The sequence below is a fragment of the Haliaeetus leucocephalus genome, unplaced genomic scaffold (assembly GCF_000737465.1).
Source record: "Haliaeetus leucocephalus isolate CR32 unplaced genomic scaffold, Haliaeetus_leucocephalus-4.0 Scaffold76, whole genome shotgun sequence".
Lineage (NCBI taxonomy): Eukaryota > Metazoa > Chordata > Aves > Accipitriformes > Accipitridae > Haliaeetus > Haliaeetus leucocephalus.
The window spans coordinates 2,789,780-2,807,083 of record NW_010972512.1 but is presented as its reverse complement, the minus strand read 5'-3'; positions in this window follow the sequence as shown (position 1 = coordinate 2,807,083).

Below are 17,304 nucleotides of genomic sequence, written 5' to 3'. Positions count from 1 at the left end.
GAGGCGTGAGGCGGCGTCCCCGCCCGGCGCTGCCTCCCCGCCCCGTCCCCGCCTTACTCGGAGGCTGGGGCACAAACGCTGCTGGCAGCCGTAGAGGCGTCGTGCCATGCTGTGCCGGGGCCCCCTCTGGGTCCAATGGCCGGGCAGTGGCCTCTGCCCACCGTGCTAGGTAAGCTCCCCGGGCCTAGGGCCCTCGCAGACGTGGGGGTGTCGCTGACCGCCTCGGCACCCCCGCGGGGCTGCTGCCACCCCCCCCTGCTGCCTCAGGGTTTGCCCCCTCCTTCACAGGAGGGCCGGTGGGACATGAAAGGCTGCCGGCCCTGCGCGGGGCAGGCCGTACGAGGCTGGTCCTCCAACAAAGGTAATGGTGCTGAGGAAAGCCAGGGTCCAGGTGTGGGGCATGGCCCTAGGTTAATGAGCCCTGCAGGAGTCAAGAAACAGTCTTGCCCTTACAGAGACATCCACCTGTTTCATACGTGGTACTTCAGGCAGCTGCATGTAGTGGGAATAAAGGGACTTTATATTCCTGGTTGCAGTATTTAGGGGAGGATTGAAGAGGGGCTGTTGTCATGTTGTCATGGCCCATTATGGCCATCTGAGCTGTCACTTTTCCCCAGCACCACCTCTTAGCTGAGCCCAGCCTTAAGGCAGCCTTGGTCTGTAAGGTGTTTTGAAATACAATCTTTCTCTTGAGTCAGCAGCATTGTTGCTCACCCGCTCATGTGCAGGAGACGTGGAGGCAATAATGCTGTAGCTTCAGCCTCAGCCAGGTGGCTGGAAATCCAAAATTGTGCCAGGATATGTTATATTGTACAGGCAGCAACTGAATCCTCTGTCACTTTACCTTGCATCCCAGCCACTCTAAAGAACAATGAAACAACATCTTATCCAAGAGGTATCAGAAACCATCTTAAGGGGCTGGAGTTTAACTAAAGTTTGTATCAGAGCAGCATCCAGTCCGGAATGGAGATTCCGCTATTTGTTCTAATATCCAGGATACAGGTAAACCACGCCCATCCCCAGCTGCCTAAGGGTCCTGGTGTTCATCTGGTTAGAAAGTAAATGGCTAACACATAGAACTAGAGGCAGTGTCTTGTTGGCTTTTTGAACTCTCTCTGTACTTTCTCAAAATAGGATTTTAATTTCTGCTTGTATTTGTAAGATTCAATAAAACTGTTGTCTGGGATTTGCAGAGATTATTTATTTCAAGAGTTATCCGAGGAGTGTGGATTGTTGTTTGGGTTTCAGAATAAAAGGACAATACCACTTCATAGCAACTAACAGCAGTTGCATGTAAGATGCGGGGCAGATCCGTGCATGTGTTGTTTTCTGGAGTGCTCTTTGCTGGACTACAGCCCCACTGCGTACAACTGAAATGGCTGTCTACCCAGAGTCATAGGAGTAATACAGAAATAAATAATAGTCAGATACCTAAGGTTCTGTTTTTATTGTGGCAAAATATTAAGAATAAATACTTAATGTCTGCTGATCCTATTGAACAACTAAAAATTTTTATATTTTCATAATCTGTAACAAAGCAGCAAAAAATATTTTCTGGTATCCATACTGTGCCCTGCCTTTGTTTTAACAGAAAATGGAAAAAGAAAGTACCCTGTGAAATATAAAGTGCTACCTTAGAGAAATGAATTTACAAAGCATTGCTAGAACATAACACTTTTGTTATTATCCTTATTCTATTTATCGCAGTAATATTTTATATTAGTGACTGCCCTGAAGAAAAACATATGTATACATGACTACCTGATCAGAGCAACAGTTCTTCAGTGATTTCAGCAGATCTTCAGATAAGCATGAGCCAAATGTTAAACTCTGAAGTCATATAAATAAATAGTCTGATATTTCCTGAGTACTAAGTACCTGACAATCGCCATCTATTTCATGGAGAATTTCTTTTTTTAATCTGGTCATATATGTACACCTGTGAAAAAGTAGGTCAGAGATTACAAGATGAGAATGATACAAAAGAATGTGAGACCCGAAAAATATAAGAAAAGGATCATTTATTGCAGTTAAGTGTGCCATGGTGGCCGGGGTAAAATTGGCTGTTTGTCAGGGCCTGAAAGGACAGCAAAGCCTGTCTCAACCTGACAGAGTCCAAATGAAGATACCTCAGCTTTGTAGCAATTGAGCCACAAGCAGTGCTGAGATCAGATAATTTTGTCTGTCAGTGACAACCAGTTGATGCTGGGTTTAGGAAGCCACACGGTGCAAACACTAAAAACCTTGCATTGCACGGTAGATTCTTTTAAAATTAAATTGTAAAACAAATGCTCCCCGAGGTCTGGTTCTACAGCCTTTCCCTGAGCTGTTGATGTTTGTTTGCACAATTTTTTATATCCTGTTTGTTATAGTGTGATGAGGTTTATGGCATTACCACAGGACCCTGGAGTTTCCCCTCACCTGCATATTAGAAGCATACACAAGGAGAAAGGAGGAGTGCTATTTGTGGCAAAAGGGTGATTGAGTTGCAAAGAGAAGCTGGAATGTGCAGTATTTCTGGGTTTCTCCTTTTATGTTTTGTTTGGGTGGTTTGGGGTTTTGGTTTTTTTTCTTCGAGCAATTCTAAGAAATACTGTTCTAGAGTCAGAAGAAAAGATTTTTTTTTAGTGAGGGAATATAAGGAAGAGTGGAAAAGAGCATGGGAGTTGCAGAGAAAAGCAAAATAGGAAAAGAAAGGTGGAGGAAGTTGCATGAAGAGAAGTTAGATGAGAGAGGAGTGAAGCAGGTGGGTAAACAGAACAAGAAAGACAGAACTGGAGTGTTCTCAAGTTGAATATATGGTAGAATAAGTAAGAAATGGAAGACATTTTTGTGCACTAAGTGTAGATGAAGAAATTAACATTTTTGTTCTTTGCATTAAAAAAGTGAAAACCCTTTTTAATGTCATTGAGGAAGCACACTTTTATGCAAAAAATTGAGATTCTTTTTCTTTTTTTTTCTTAAGATGTAGCCAGATGTTCCTAACTGGATAGACAGAATACAGTCTGTGACATCAGAGCAACACCCACCATACTGTCTCATGGTAACTTAGTTTTATTTCTTCCTATTTGTTCTCTTAGTATAAAACAAATTCATTATGACTGAAAAGTACTGATGCTAAGCCTGATTTTGAAGGCAAAGAAGATGTTTCTGTTGTCTTCAATGAGCTTTATTTGGGCTTTTGGTATATAATCATGAGACTGCATGTTGAAAATGCCTTGGGGTCTGATTTTTTCAAAGTTTTGCTGAATCCTACACAGATTATTTTATATCATTGTGAAAAAAAATTCAAACAAAATAACCAACATTACTTTTCTATAGCAAATGGAATTGTTAAAATGTAATAGTTTAATTTCTGTCTTGCGGAATAAAGAAACCAAAGCAACCCTGAGATTTGTAATCTCTCTATCCAAGATTGCATCTTGCTCTCACATAGAAAGAATGTGGGTGGATTTCAAGGGAAAAATAGTGAATACGGGATATTTTCCTAGACCTTGTAAAAATGAACTATGTGTAAAACTCCTTAAGGCCTTTTATTAGCTATAATGAAGTACAGCAATCTGAAAGGATGACTTTCAGAGAAACATTTTAAGTGATCAGACTATGCTGCTCAGTGGGGGACGGAGATGATGTTGTTCTGATGTGCTGTCACATAGTAAGTGATTGAACTATGGAGGTAATAAACCCTGGGCTTAAAAGTTTATATTGGAAGGAAGAAGTGAGATGAGGCAAAGCAAAATCTGATATGCAAAGGGAAAGTCTGGCTTAACTCTTCTGGATGAAATTAATGTTGGGACACAGATCAAGGTGATTCTTGAATGCCTTTTTGATCAGCAGTGACAGGGACATCTGCGCAAGAGAAGGGTGTTTTCAGTATGACACATGATCATACTGGTAAATACTGGGTGCTCTTGTTATCCTAGAACACAAGACTTCACAAAATGAAAACAGGAGTCTCTATGGAGAGCTTGATTTGTATTTCATAGTATATCTAATTCAACAGTGACCTAAGTAAATGCATCAATTTGTGGCTCATTTAAACCAGTGAAGAAAATTAGCTGTAGGTTTTCATTGTTTCAGATGTAGAAAGAAAAATTTAAAGATGTGAAAAGAAGCAGACCTCTTTATAGAGAAACAGAGCTTTCTTTTAACTAGACATTATAGAGCAAAGGGTATACTGTTTTCTCCCTTGGCTTATTCAAATCAGAATTGCTTACTTCCATGAAAGTGATCTCGTTTGATGGCTGTGGGTGCTTGTTCACTTGGCTGAGTGAGTATATCCAGCTGGTGGTAAACTGACCTCTGCCATCTTGTGCCTCAGTGCTCCTCAACAGCTGGAGTGTTGTAAACTCTGTGTGTGCAGACTTGTGCAAGCCTGCAAGGCAGGAATACAGTACCCAAGCTCAGCTGCAGCTGGTGATGTGGCAGAGCAACCGTCTATGTAGACTTTCAGTGCCTGACTTGAGACTTGAGGGTTGCTGCTTATGGAAAAAATACCAGTTTACTCATGTTCTAAGTAAGGCTGATCTAAGAAGTGTTGGAAAACATAAAATGTACCATAATGGTGGTATATTACCTTTTTTTTTCCTTAAGGGATCAACCCTTTAAGAGGGAGCTTTGCTGTGAGGAACACAGAACAGCATGTTGTATATTTTCATAGAATTACAGAACCATTTAGGTTGGAAAAGACCTTTAAGATCATCAAGTCCAACTGTAAACATAACACTGCTAAGTCCACCACTAAACCATGACCCTAAGTGCCACATCTACACATCAGTATGTTCTCTGTGTGTATGTTCAGTATGCATGGTGCACTAGAATGTGTATTTCATTTCTGCTTATTTTCTGACAAACAACCTGAAATGCAGTATCCCTATCCAAAGAGCCCATGATGTGCTTTCAGTTTGGGTTAATTTTAATTGGACTAAGGAAAACATAGAAAGATTAAATATAAAAGTGTCCATACAGGAGTGAGCAGATGGCCTCTCTCTGCCAATATCACCTTGTGGGCCCCAGTGACAGTGATGGAGATTTCTTGTGCAAAATCCTCGTTCTGCTAAACTCAGTGAGGGTTTTACCATTGACCCCGATGGGGACAGAATTTCACCTCTTAATGTTTATTAGATGCAGCAGGCAGAAAGCAGACTCATAGCTATAAAGGCTATGACATTTTATGGTTCTGACTCTGCAACCACTCAAGCACATGCTTAATTTTGCCACAGTAATAAAGTTAAGCGCCAGCTTAAGTGTTTTCAAGAAGGGGTCTCCTTTACACTTGAACAAGTCTATATTTGATCATAAATCAGGAATTCCCCCTGTTCCTCATCCCTCCCCTCCAAAAGAAAAGGATTCTGCATGTGATCATCAAATTCTTTCTACTTTGCTCAAAAATAGTTGCTATTTTTGTCAGTTTTTGTCAAAAAAATCAAAGGGAGAGTAAGAAATGAGTACCTCGGCTGAAGTGGTGTTGCTCAGGTGACATTTGATTTAAAGCAAGTTACTCATTTCAAACAGATTCAAGACATCAGATATCTCAGACAATGGCTATTTCCTTAGAAAAAGTGAAGGTTTTGCATAACGCCTTACAGCCAAAATCTTTTTCATTAAGTTTTTGAACTACCCTGGGCAACACTAGCCTTGTTCTTCGTATCAGGGCAAGTCCTGCTTGTTTTGCAGACAGCAGTATTTGTTTCCACTTAATTTTAACCAAAGCACATGAGAAGCATAGCAGAGTAGAAGCACAAGGAGAGGCATTTAACCTAGATGAATTCAGACCTAAAATCAAGCATAAAATTTTAGTGGGATAACACTTAACCAGTGGAATAACTTACCTTAGGATTTATGACTGGATGCTTCCCCATTATTACCAGTCTTTATGTCAGGAGTAGATGCCTTTGTGAAACAAATGCTCCAGTTTACACAGACTCATAGGTTCACAGCAAATTGTGCTGAAGCAACCTCTTTCAGTCTATCCCCCTGCCACAAGCCAAGTAATTTGTACCCATATTATTCCTATCACTAATACAATCTTCAGTGATGTGCATTATAGTCTTCCTGGGAAATCTGTTCCAGGACTGAATTGCTGTTATTGAAAAAAAAACATTCTTTTTTTGTATCAAAGCTACTCAGTCAGCCCATGTTTTTCTTGAAGACCCATGCCCAAACCTGGGTACAGTGCTTCAGCTGAAGTCTTTCCAGCGCTGAACAGGTAAGAAGGATGACTTCATATTGTTTATGGTGACGAAGTAGTCCTTCCTCTTGGTAGTGATAAGGCTGGTCTTGATGCAGGGATCAATGGATGGGGGTCTTCAGTGTGTATTATACTGAAGGGCCAACTAGATGGTCATGGAAGTCCCTCCTGGTTTTAAATCTAAGAGAGAGAATGGGTGATGAGCATGCAGTAAATTCTTTCACAGGTTCTGTTCTTCTGCTAATTTGTTTTATTTACGTTGTGGTTGATAATAATAGAAGAAGTAGTTCACTGGATAGGGGGGATGTTGAGTCAGTTTTAGACTCATCAGGAACCCAAGCAGGTGTTGTACTTCTGTTTGATTTAGTGCACTTGCCCCTTCAACCTACTTGGTCTTCCCGGAACTATCTGTGGTAACATGGCTGCGGTGGAAACTGGAAGAATGTATACAACAGAGACAGTTGTAAGAAAAAAATGTAACTTATGTGACACTCAGCTGGGAGCAGATGACAAGCAGGATGCAGAGAGTGAAGGTTCATCATGGGGGCTGTGGCTGCCTTTCCCTCACAGTTAGGAGAGCCTTAAGTCTGCACCTGCTTGCTGCCTAGACCCCACCTCATACTCCACCTAGGCCATCAGTTCAGGGTGGAATGACATCAGGCAAGATATCTTTCCCTGAGGAGCTTTCCAAAATGTCTCTGACGAGTGGATGTGACTTGCAGGCAGCCTGAGCTCTGCAGCAGTGTGCATTCCAGGTGCTGTCCTAGCCAACTCAGCACAGAAACAGCCAGAGGGATTGCTGGTTGTGAAACATAGTGAAGGAACAGCAGGAGAGTCTATGGGGTGCCTGGAAGGGTCTGTGTCAGAAAAGGAAGGTGATGGTGTTCAAAACAAGGTGTATGGGGGGCAACAGGAGACCTGAGAGGTGGAAGGGAACATGGGATGAAGAATATTTCTTCATCCTCCCAGCTGGACTTTCCAGCAGCCTGGAAAGCACTGGGGGAAGGAAGGATCAGGAGCTGGTCTGGCCAGCCAATGGGTAAGAAAATACGAGAGCCCAGGAGTTCAGCTCTGGTAATTACTATTTCTCATGAGCTTCTGGGTTACAATAATGGAAGTTTTACAATGCTGTTGAGCTGTGTGTTGAAAAAACAATCCTTCAGCTTTCAACTAATTTAGTTACCATCTGTAAGCTGTTTAGGTAATTCCCCTCATTTCACTTTCCCCATTTAATTTTGCTATGTATGCCTTTTCTTCATTACACCTCCTACATATGCATCTGTATGGGCACAAAGTAGCACAGAGGTGTGTAACTCAGGATTTCTCATAGAACTGGAAAACACAGTTGTCACTGATGTGCTTTGTGGGCAGACGACCATGGTGCTAGATTACTGTAGCCCATCCACTGACTGTAGGCATTTTGCTGTGGGGACCTGTAGTCTGTTCTTCACACCAGTGTATTTTAGACAGACACAGAAAGTGCATAATACATAAATAAAAAGTGGTTCATCCCACAAAACTCCAACATTGGTGTTTGTGTAGGTGTGAGTTTTATTTTGTGCCTTCTGTACAAAACTCAATTCGCTGTTGGATTTCAGATTTCGAAGTTAACATATTAAAGTTGTCCTTAGTTCACCCAGCTCCAGCTAACTATTGCATTTCATATGATTCATAAGATTTCCCTGGAACCCAGGGGCATATCAGTTGTCATGGCAAGGCACAGCAAGGTGAGTTAATTAGTAGCATTCCAACATATCCTGGGCTTTATTGGCTAGTAGTGAAGAATCCCAGAAAAAGTAAAGCACTGTAATTGTGCCAGATCCATCCTGTGTTTCCTATAGTTTTGTTCTTGAATTTTTTTCATATCTATTATATTGTCTCGATGCCAGTGCTTATGGTCCCTGAAATTAAAAGCATTCCTCATAAAGGGGATTATGAGATTAAAAATATTGCTCATAAAGAACATGTTGATCCTCACTGGGAGGATGATAGACGTAAAAACATCAAATTACCAATGTCACCAAATAAAACTAATTTAGGAGATAACAGTGCATTTTAAAAGAAATAGTGGGGATGTGTTAGATTTACAAACTGTAAGAACTTTCCTTCCCAGTATGCTCATTCTTCATTTATCATTTTATAATAAGAAAACCCCTTAAACTTAAGTTAGTCTCATACAAATGTCACTTGCTAGCTTTCTTGCTAATCCAGAGGAAATATTATCCTAGTGGTCCCTGAGGTCCAATGTCTAGGTGTTGGATACATGATAAACTTACTTGAAGCTTTCTTAGTGAGATATAGTCCTCTGGAGACAGCTGTGGATTTAATTTTTCAAGCTTTAGTACAACCTAACCCCTTAAAAATAAGATTTAAGTTTCCCTTGTCAGGTCACTTAAGAGTTTCTTCTTTTATTTTACTCTTTTTTTTTTCCTCCTCTGCTACTTGCCCAGACTTCTAATCCCCAACCTCTGGAGGAAACATTTAACCATCTCAAACTTCTCATGTCTTGATTATTTTTTGGTTCCAAAGGACAACACACATACATCTGGCTTTTGAATGGTTCTAGTCTTGAGAGCCCAGATAGAAAGTGTTGATGCAAAGCAAATAGTTTATAGTCCTTATCATTTAGGTTTCTGCTTTCAGTTCTGAATAAAGGTGGTTTTTGCAAATTCTGAGCCACTCCTCTGTGTAAGAGCAGTATTTCACAAGAATAGGTGTGTTTATAGTCTCTGCAATCCATATTCCTGTGTTTATGCTGTCCAGGAGTTGGGCTTAATCTAATTTTCTTGCCCCTTGATACTTACCACTTAGTTTTCCAGAAACTGAGTTTAATGTTCCAAGGCATGCACAGGATTTAACTGCATAGTTCCTGGTATTGTGAAACTCCACACAACTCAGTTAAGGATGAAGGCTATCCAAGCCAGCAATGTCACAGATAACACTGTAATTGAAATGCAGGGGGTAGTATACTCATGATACTTTTATTGATCCACTGAAAATGCTGCTTACAGCTCCTGACCCCGTCTAATTTCCCTGGTGTACAGACACCCCTGGCTTCTGCCATACCGTTCCTTCTCAGGAGCTAAAGGTGGAAGAGGTCTTCCTAGGTCACTTGTCAGATTTGTTTCCTACAGTCAACTTTTCTTTTTTCCTTTCAGCTTGTTTTCCTTTGGCTTATGCAGGAAATTAGTTTTATCTTGCCTTGCCTATCCATGTATTCATCAGGTCTCTTCTTCCTCCCTCTAATAACTTCATGACATGTTGGCCAAGTGCAATCACCATTGAAAGATGTGCATAGAGTTTGAAAGTTAATTAAATTTCTAGAGGTTTGTGTGCTCTGGCTGCCAGGTAGATGAGAGAGACCCATGATAGGGACTGCGCTGAGGGAGAGTTAAGCAGAGTTCAGCTCTTTGGCAGCAGCGAAGGAAGGGTCAGTCACTGTGCACACTAGCCAGACAGACAGCACAGATGACTAGGCTGGCCAAGCTGTCCTGGAGCAGCTCCAGACTGGCTGCAGCACAGGCAGTTTCTTGTCCACAGTGGATCTTTCACGATAGATGGTAAGTGAGAGGAGGTATGGGGCTTACTTGAGGTACAAGTAGTGAGACACAAATCTAAAAGAAACGAAATGTCCTGTTGCTCTATGGCTTACAGAACACCACATTTTCCAGTCTAGTTTTAACTGCCCTAACAAAAAGGATGTTCTCGACCATTGCCATGAAATGTGCTGCTGTACCGGATCATGGAAATGCCAATCTGGTGTTTGCCATCCTAGCCAACAGCAGGGAGGGGTCCAAAGAGCTCCAGATCTGAAAGCCTGGATCTTTACATCTCAGCCTCTTTAATAAGAGAGGCATATTGCAGAAGGTTAAATGATCTCTCTAACCCGTGGTCTGCCTACATAACTTCTTTCTACAGATCTGTTGTTATCCATTGCACACTCTACTTCCTCAGGTTGGAGTTTCTGTGTTTTGTCATCATGTTTGCCCTCCAGAGAAAGGCTGTCCCCTCCTGGCATCACCACTCTCATGTCACATCACTAGTGTGTGCCCTGGTATGCCCAGGATGGGGGCCTTTCTGCCTGGGCCTTCTAAGAGTTCAGGGAAATACCTGATCTGATTCTCTGCAGGAGCAGCATGTAAGTGCTAAGAACCAGCCAAAGCACATTTCCTAGCTAATGGGTTTAGACTGCTTCCCTAGGCATTGCTGCTGTTTGCTGTCAGAGACAAGATAACTGGGCAGGATGCTTTTTGGTCTGAGCAGACAGGTCAGTCACATGCCTTAGGTAGGAAGGGTGCAGCTGAGAGGACGTGAAAAGGCATGGTTTTCTGGCAGTGTTGTGTGCAGAAGGAGCTTTGATGGAATTGAAAATAAAGCCTTGAGAGACTTTTTACCAAAGCATTTCTGGCGGTTGCGTGCCAGAGCTGAAAGACATTAAGACTAACTTATCTCCCACTTGCCCAGTTCTCCCACAGGCTCTTCTGTATTGCTTTTTGTGCTGTTTCCTGAGTGTGCAACATCCTCTTTTTCCTGGCTCACCAAACCACTATCCCCTCCGGTCACTCCTTAAAACTCTCAATGGCTGAGACAGCCAGTCTCCAGACCCCCTTCCTCCTTGGTTAAAGAGCTGTGCCTGCATTCTTAAACGTGGAGCTATGGGGGAATATGAACTATGAACACATGCACGCACAACGCTACAGCTAACTTGATCCTGCGTTTTCCAAAACCCACAAACCCTGCCACTCAGCCAGAAGGAGATTTTTGTTAGCTTTCACCTAGAAAAGGAGCTTTATCATGCGCTTGAGCCAACAGAGGGCAATATATGCAAAATTCAATATTGAGAAGAAATGCTTTTAAAATACAACTCTGAGCAGCCCAGCCCTTACTGTATCTGGAGTCACATATCACAGTGAAAGGCGGCATTCCACGCTGGACCTAAAACCTTCTCAGGCTCCATCAATTAAACCACCACATATGGGGTGGAAGAGACTCAGCAAGGAACTCTCACTAGGGTTCAATGAAAACCAGATGTTGTGGGCACAGCTGTCATGCTTCTTATCAAGAACAACAGAACAGCCCCTGCTGCAGTTTCATCAGGAGCCCTGCCCTTCCTTCCTTTCAGCCCCGGCACTACTGAGAGTCCCTAACCAGAACCAAGTAAAATCCTCATAGCCAAAGCATGCAGCAGTCCTCCCCAAATATCGCTATTTACGTTAGCATACTGTTTATGGATCTCCAAATCAGGGTCCCGCTGTGACTGTCGAAGTGCTTGAGACATGATGAGACAGGCTCCCACTCCTACCTAAGAGTGGCTTCACTCACTCCCTTAAAAATGTAATTTAGTGTTGGCTCCAGAGCTAGAAGGATTAGAGGGAAAGAACTGTGTATTCCCTCCATAGGGATAAAGCTCTGGCCAATTTCATTTACATGAATTATAATGTATTTACCCATAGGGCTCACATGCTGTGTTTTGTTGCTTTAGATGGAATTCCAGATTGCTAAATTCCAATTGTATAAATGATAACAGATTGCTGCTGTGACTGCACCCATGAAAGCACACGGGAATTGTGCAGGATATGCCCTGAAGGACATGAGTCATCCTGACCTACAGGCAGTGAACTCTGCTTTAGAAATGTGGTTCAAAGCAAGGGTTTCTCATGAGAGATCAGAAGTCCTATGCCAAGGTTGGGTCTTTGCCCAAGGACCTGTTTTGCTCTGCATTTCCTTGGGTCCTTTTGCCACAGAGTGATTTTGCAAGACCAACTAGTCTACTGGTGACAGCAACATTATTGTTGTTCGCACTTGTAAATGATATGCTGAAACCAAATTTACCTAAATTTAATTAAAAATAAAGAAGTGGAAGAAGGGAAATAACCCTGCAAACAAAACAAAACAAAACATTTTGTTTGGCCTGACACAGAAATTTTTTTTCGGGTGAGAAAAGAGAAATATTTCAGTTTCTTGTCAACCCAGAACGCTATTTTTTCTCAATTCCTTACTCAACTCAAAGCCAAATTATTTTCACAGTGATACTTCTGAAGACTGCTGAGTCCAACTGGACCCATGAGCGGAGTTTAGGTGGGTGAGGATTGTGGCTAAGAGTTCTGGACTTCAAGTCAGACAATTAGTGCATCCATTGTCATATTACTGTTTCACAGACTGACACCCAGACACTGGTGTACACAGTTGCTCTGAATAAGCCACTGAAGCTGCAGTCAGAATAATACAGGCACTTGCTTTTCTAGCTGCAGCAAAGTCAGTTGTAAAGGTTACCACCTGGCATCCAACCTGCAGCTGTTCTTCACTGCCCTCGTAACGGCACGTGTGCTCTCTGCCTGTGCCTCTTCTACCAACATGATCCTGTGGTTTTCAGGAACTTTTAAAAACTTGTTGTCAAAGATAAAACAAAAATCACTTGCTTTAAACACATCTATTCCTGACAGCATATGCCAGGCGTGAGCGTGAGGGAGAAGAATTAATATAGAGGCCTTTTAAGATAAAGAGACATCTTGCAGCAATCCTGATGGCTTGTCTGTGTGGAAATCAGATTGCATGCCAGGTGTTTTGTAAGCAGAACACAGTAATTTAAAGGCAAAATTGACCCTTTGTGACCTGTATGATATGTGGAGCCAGTGCACATGTTTTTCTCTTCTGTTCAGCTGATGTGTTTCAGAAGTAGCGTGTACAGCTCAGATCTGCAGAGACAGGTAGTTACCTACTAATATAAAAGTAAGTCCAACTTCTCTTTAAATACCCTGATGCTCCAACAAACATATCTGCCTTGGATCTTACAGTGACTCATCATAAGCCATCTGATACCTTATTTTAAACGTGCTACTCCCAGGCAGAGATCAGCTGCAGGTATTTTAACAAGAAGCCACTCTAGCTGATCCTTCATTTTAATCCATGATAAACCTGATGTCCTAGAACTGCCTGATGTTATGGGGAGGAAGAAGACAACACATGGAGGAACTATTTGTTTACCCACATAAATAAAAACACATTCTTATTTTAGACCAGAAGCTGTTTGAGGCAATGACTGTCATGCATTGTGGCTGTGTCTGCTGTTATTTTAGTGTAGGGCTTCAGTGTATTCAGAGGTCCAGATTCTCCAGTGTCCCTACTACCAACAAAACAAGCTGGCTAGCGGGCTTCAACTTCAGAAAGAGCCAAATGGCCATTTGGGAAAGGAAACTAAAGTTGAGAAGTGGGTTTACTCACTTTTCAGCAGTGATCCTACAAGTAGTGTGGGTGCTATTGTGTCCATACTCAAGCCCCACACTTCTTGTTAATGGAGATGGTAGGGTATATAATAGTGGTTGAATTGTTTGCAGCTTCTGGGTAGACCAATACTACTCCTGTTCAGAATATGAGGTTAGGAGACAGCGTGAAGCAGTTGTGAGTTGTTCTTACCAGAAGCCATTAAGATGCTGCTGCTGACAAACAGGCAGAGAATACAACATCCACTTTTTGAAAAAAAGTGCTATTTCTGTGGCCTTTTTCAGGGACTTCTGGGCACAAATCTATATTTCTGCCTAACGTTTGACTGCAATAGGAAGTGCTTTGCAAGTGTTTTCAAAGGCTTGATGCTGTTGTGATTCACCTACTTAGCTGCACTAGTATCTGAGGACTGAGTGTGTGTTCATGGTAACTCTTAGATTATAGAGCTGTTTGGAACAGGGACTTAGTCTTGATCACATGCAAATAGAATAAATAGAAGTAGTGTTTATGCAGCCTTCTGTAGATCTTCACTCTTTTTGTATGAGGCGGGACTACTCTGAGTCAAACCCACCACTAATTTATCAAAAAGAGTTATAACCAACATTCAGCATGAAAAACTAATCCTGTGAACTCTTGTTTCTGACACATTTGTGTTGGATGGTTGAGAATGGTAGGTTGGAAAGAGAGGTGCAGATGTACCCATGCCCATCCCTCCTTATGGGTTTTATGGTATCTCAGAAGAGCAAAACTCACTTTGCTGAGTCACACCAGGATGAAACCTCTCTACCCCATCTACTGTTTTGATGCAAGCTTTGACATAGTTCTTGGATTTGTTTGAGATAGATAGGTTTAAATGTTGTTTGGTGATGGGGTAATAAAAGTCATAGACAGAGACATACACAACATGATTGCACATACCTTTTTTCCTAAGGAAGGTGGGCTAGGAGTATGTTATGAGAAGATGACTAGCAGGGCATTAAAATGATAGGGAGTGACTGTGAAATATGCCCTGTTTCCCATGTGTATGTATTCACTGTTGTAATTGGCCACATTCTCAGAGGATGTAAATTGAGAGAGCTTCACTGGAGTTAACAGTCACTGGGACACTTTGTAGGCACCAGGGAACCCGAATGTGCTGCTCCAAAGAGAGAGTTAAGCCCCACTTGTGCATAGAAGGCGGGAGAAACACTGCCCTTTTCTGCCTTTGCAAGTCACATTTAGCAATTGTAAAAGCCCAGGCCCCTGGGGACCTCACGAGTGTCAAAGCCATGGGGACCCCTGGGGCTGCGGTCCCAGCACCCTCCACAGTGCTGTCCCAGCATTTAACTCCACTAGGGCACGTCAGAGCTTAGGTTTCATGCTTGAAGTTGCTGCTATCTCTAAGCAGAGGGGTCACTTTGCCGCACAATGGGCATTGCCAAAACTACAGCCATGACAAATGTGAAACATGGTGTCAAATGCAGAACAGGTGGGCTCTGAGTTCCTAGGGGTGCCTTTTGTTGGTGACAAAGTGAGCTTGTGCAACACCTTTCCAAAGCATTAACATGCTGTCTTGACACATCTGCTCCTGGCACGCTAACTGGCAGGTGGCTGAAAATAGATAAGCAAAGAGAAAGGGCCAGATTTGTGAGAAAACTAAGACATACCCCAGGATTGTGTCTGAGCTCAGATATTTCAAAATTAGTTGGAGAGAGCCTGGTGTTTCTCTGATAGATACACAACCAGGAAGAAATTTGAGGCTGAGCTATTTCAAGGGTTGGCTGAAATTTCTAAGGCTGTGTGAAGAACATCACCCTCTGTTCAAGGAAGGGCTCAGACTTCAGTGCAGTGGCACTACAGCTGATCTAACCACTGCCATGACCCCACTCTCCCCACCCCATCTTCAGCTGCACATTTCTGTCTCCCTTCTTGCACTTCTTTGGCAATTGTAAGCTCTGCACTGAGCTGGTTCATGGTGCTGACCAGGCAGAAAAAGCCAGCTGATGTAGCAAGCTGAAACAGCTCAGCAGAGATTCCAACAACAGGAATGCATGAGCAGGGAGGGGTGGGAGCGTAGAAACATATCTTCCAGTACTTAGATTACCTCTGGCTGTCATGGAACCCCCTCCAGCACACCTTGCTGACAGGACAGAGGGAGGAGGTCTGCGTTATTGGTAAGGCCACTGTGTATTGTGGCTGTATGGCTACCTCCTCCACACCACCATCTCAGGTGGCTGTTCCAGCCTCCATATTGTAGCACATGACAAATTCCTCTGTGTCAGCGGTGGGCTGGATTGGGGAACTGATCCCACTGGAAATAAAAATAAGTATATTTTTCTGAATAAGATTTATTCACTGATCTGTTCACCAATATGTTTGCATGATCATGTAGGCTGGAACAGCTTGGGGAGCAGCGTGCCAGTGGAGTTAGGTGAGAATGAGTAGTACAGGATGGTAGTTGGGGAAACAAGAAAGGCAGTAATACCCAGAGATGGTTTTGCCCCTAAATACTCTTAATAAGTAATATGAAAGCGGAGATACAGAGATTGACTGCTCCAAGGAAGCGAGTCATGTTGGAAAATATGCTTTAATTGATGCATTGCTAAAAGCTGCTTAGCATCATCTGTAGCCAAATTACTAGCGATTTTCCTTGGTGGAGGCTAGGTCTTCTTTGTTGTGCTCTCAGAAGCTTGATAGATATTTGTTGGGAGTTGCAGTACTGCTCAGGACATACGGCAGCCCTTTCGTATTAGAAACATCCAACTTTCTGATCATGTGTTGCTGCCTTAGAGTGTGCTTACACTGCAGACAGCTGGAATAAACAGCTTGAAAAGCAGAAACCCTCATGGGCACAATGTGTGGAGGTCAGTGCAGTCAGTACAAAGTCCCCATCCCCTTGCCGGGTACCTTTGCAACTCGGGAGGCTTGAAGCTGTACCACACCAAGTGCCTGAACTACCAAGGGGCAAATAAGGTTTTGAAGCAGTACCTGTCTTTCCTTGTCCCTTGAGGGCCTGATCCTCCTCTGGGATGGGACATACTTATGATGTACAGCCCCCTTCAGCAGCTTAGCATTCACCAGCCCAGAAGCACTTCAGCTTCTCACCCTACTCCCCCTCTTCTAGAATTTTGCCCACTGTAGTGGCCTGAACCTCCTTCTCTTTTCCAGCCAATATATTTGTCCAAGTTTGTTAATGGGCAGTTTATCTCCTTTTGTTCTTCTGTGCATTTTGTTAGCGAAAGCAAAAAGCTCTTACCGTTCCCTGGCTTTACCATTCCTGTGTTCCCAGACAGCAGTTTCTTCCAGCTAGCTTCTGCTGATGAGATAGTCTGTACCATTTAAACAGATTAAATGAACCGGGTCAGACTGTAGTGCCTAGAGAGTGGCTTGGCCTGCCATACACAGTGAGAAAGTTGAATCTGATGCTTTCTCTTTGCTTGCTATAATCACAGTTTATTAGGACACACAGTTTGTGTAGAGGCACGTCCATGTTCTGTCTTCTGGCCTTGCTCTTGGGTGCCCTGGACTGAAAAACAAATAGCAAGGGAGAGGCAGAGAAACAAAATCACTCTGTGAAATATAAAAGAGGGAGCTGGGAGATCCTGGATAATATCTGAGTTCCTTTGAAGTGAAGGCTGAATAGATTAGGAAAAGTGTAATTGAATTAAAGCCACTCTTTTTTGGAGTAGATATACTTTTACCCTGGCTAAGCAATTTCCTGGTTGAGTTTTTTATCCCTTTCCAGCACCTGCTCGTTTCAGAGGGCGACACTCCAGAGATTACTCTGAGTCAGTGCCAAGAGCCAGCATTTCTCACTCCCCTGTTGCCCGCCTCCGCCCCCTGCACTGCTCTCGACGCACACCCTGATATAGAATGACAGCACATTGCCACAATTTAAATGACACTGCCTCTGC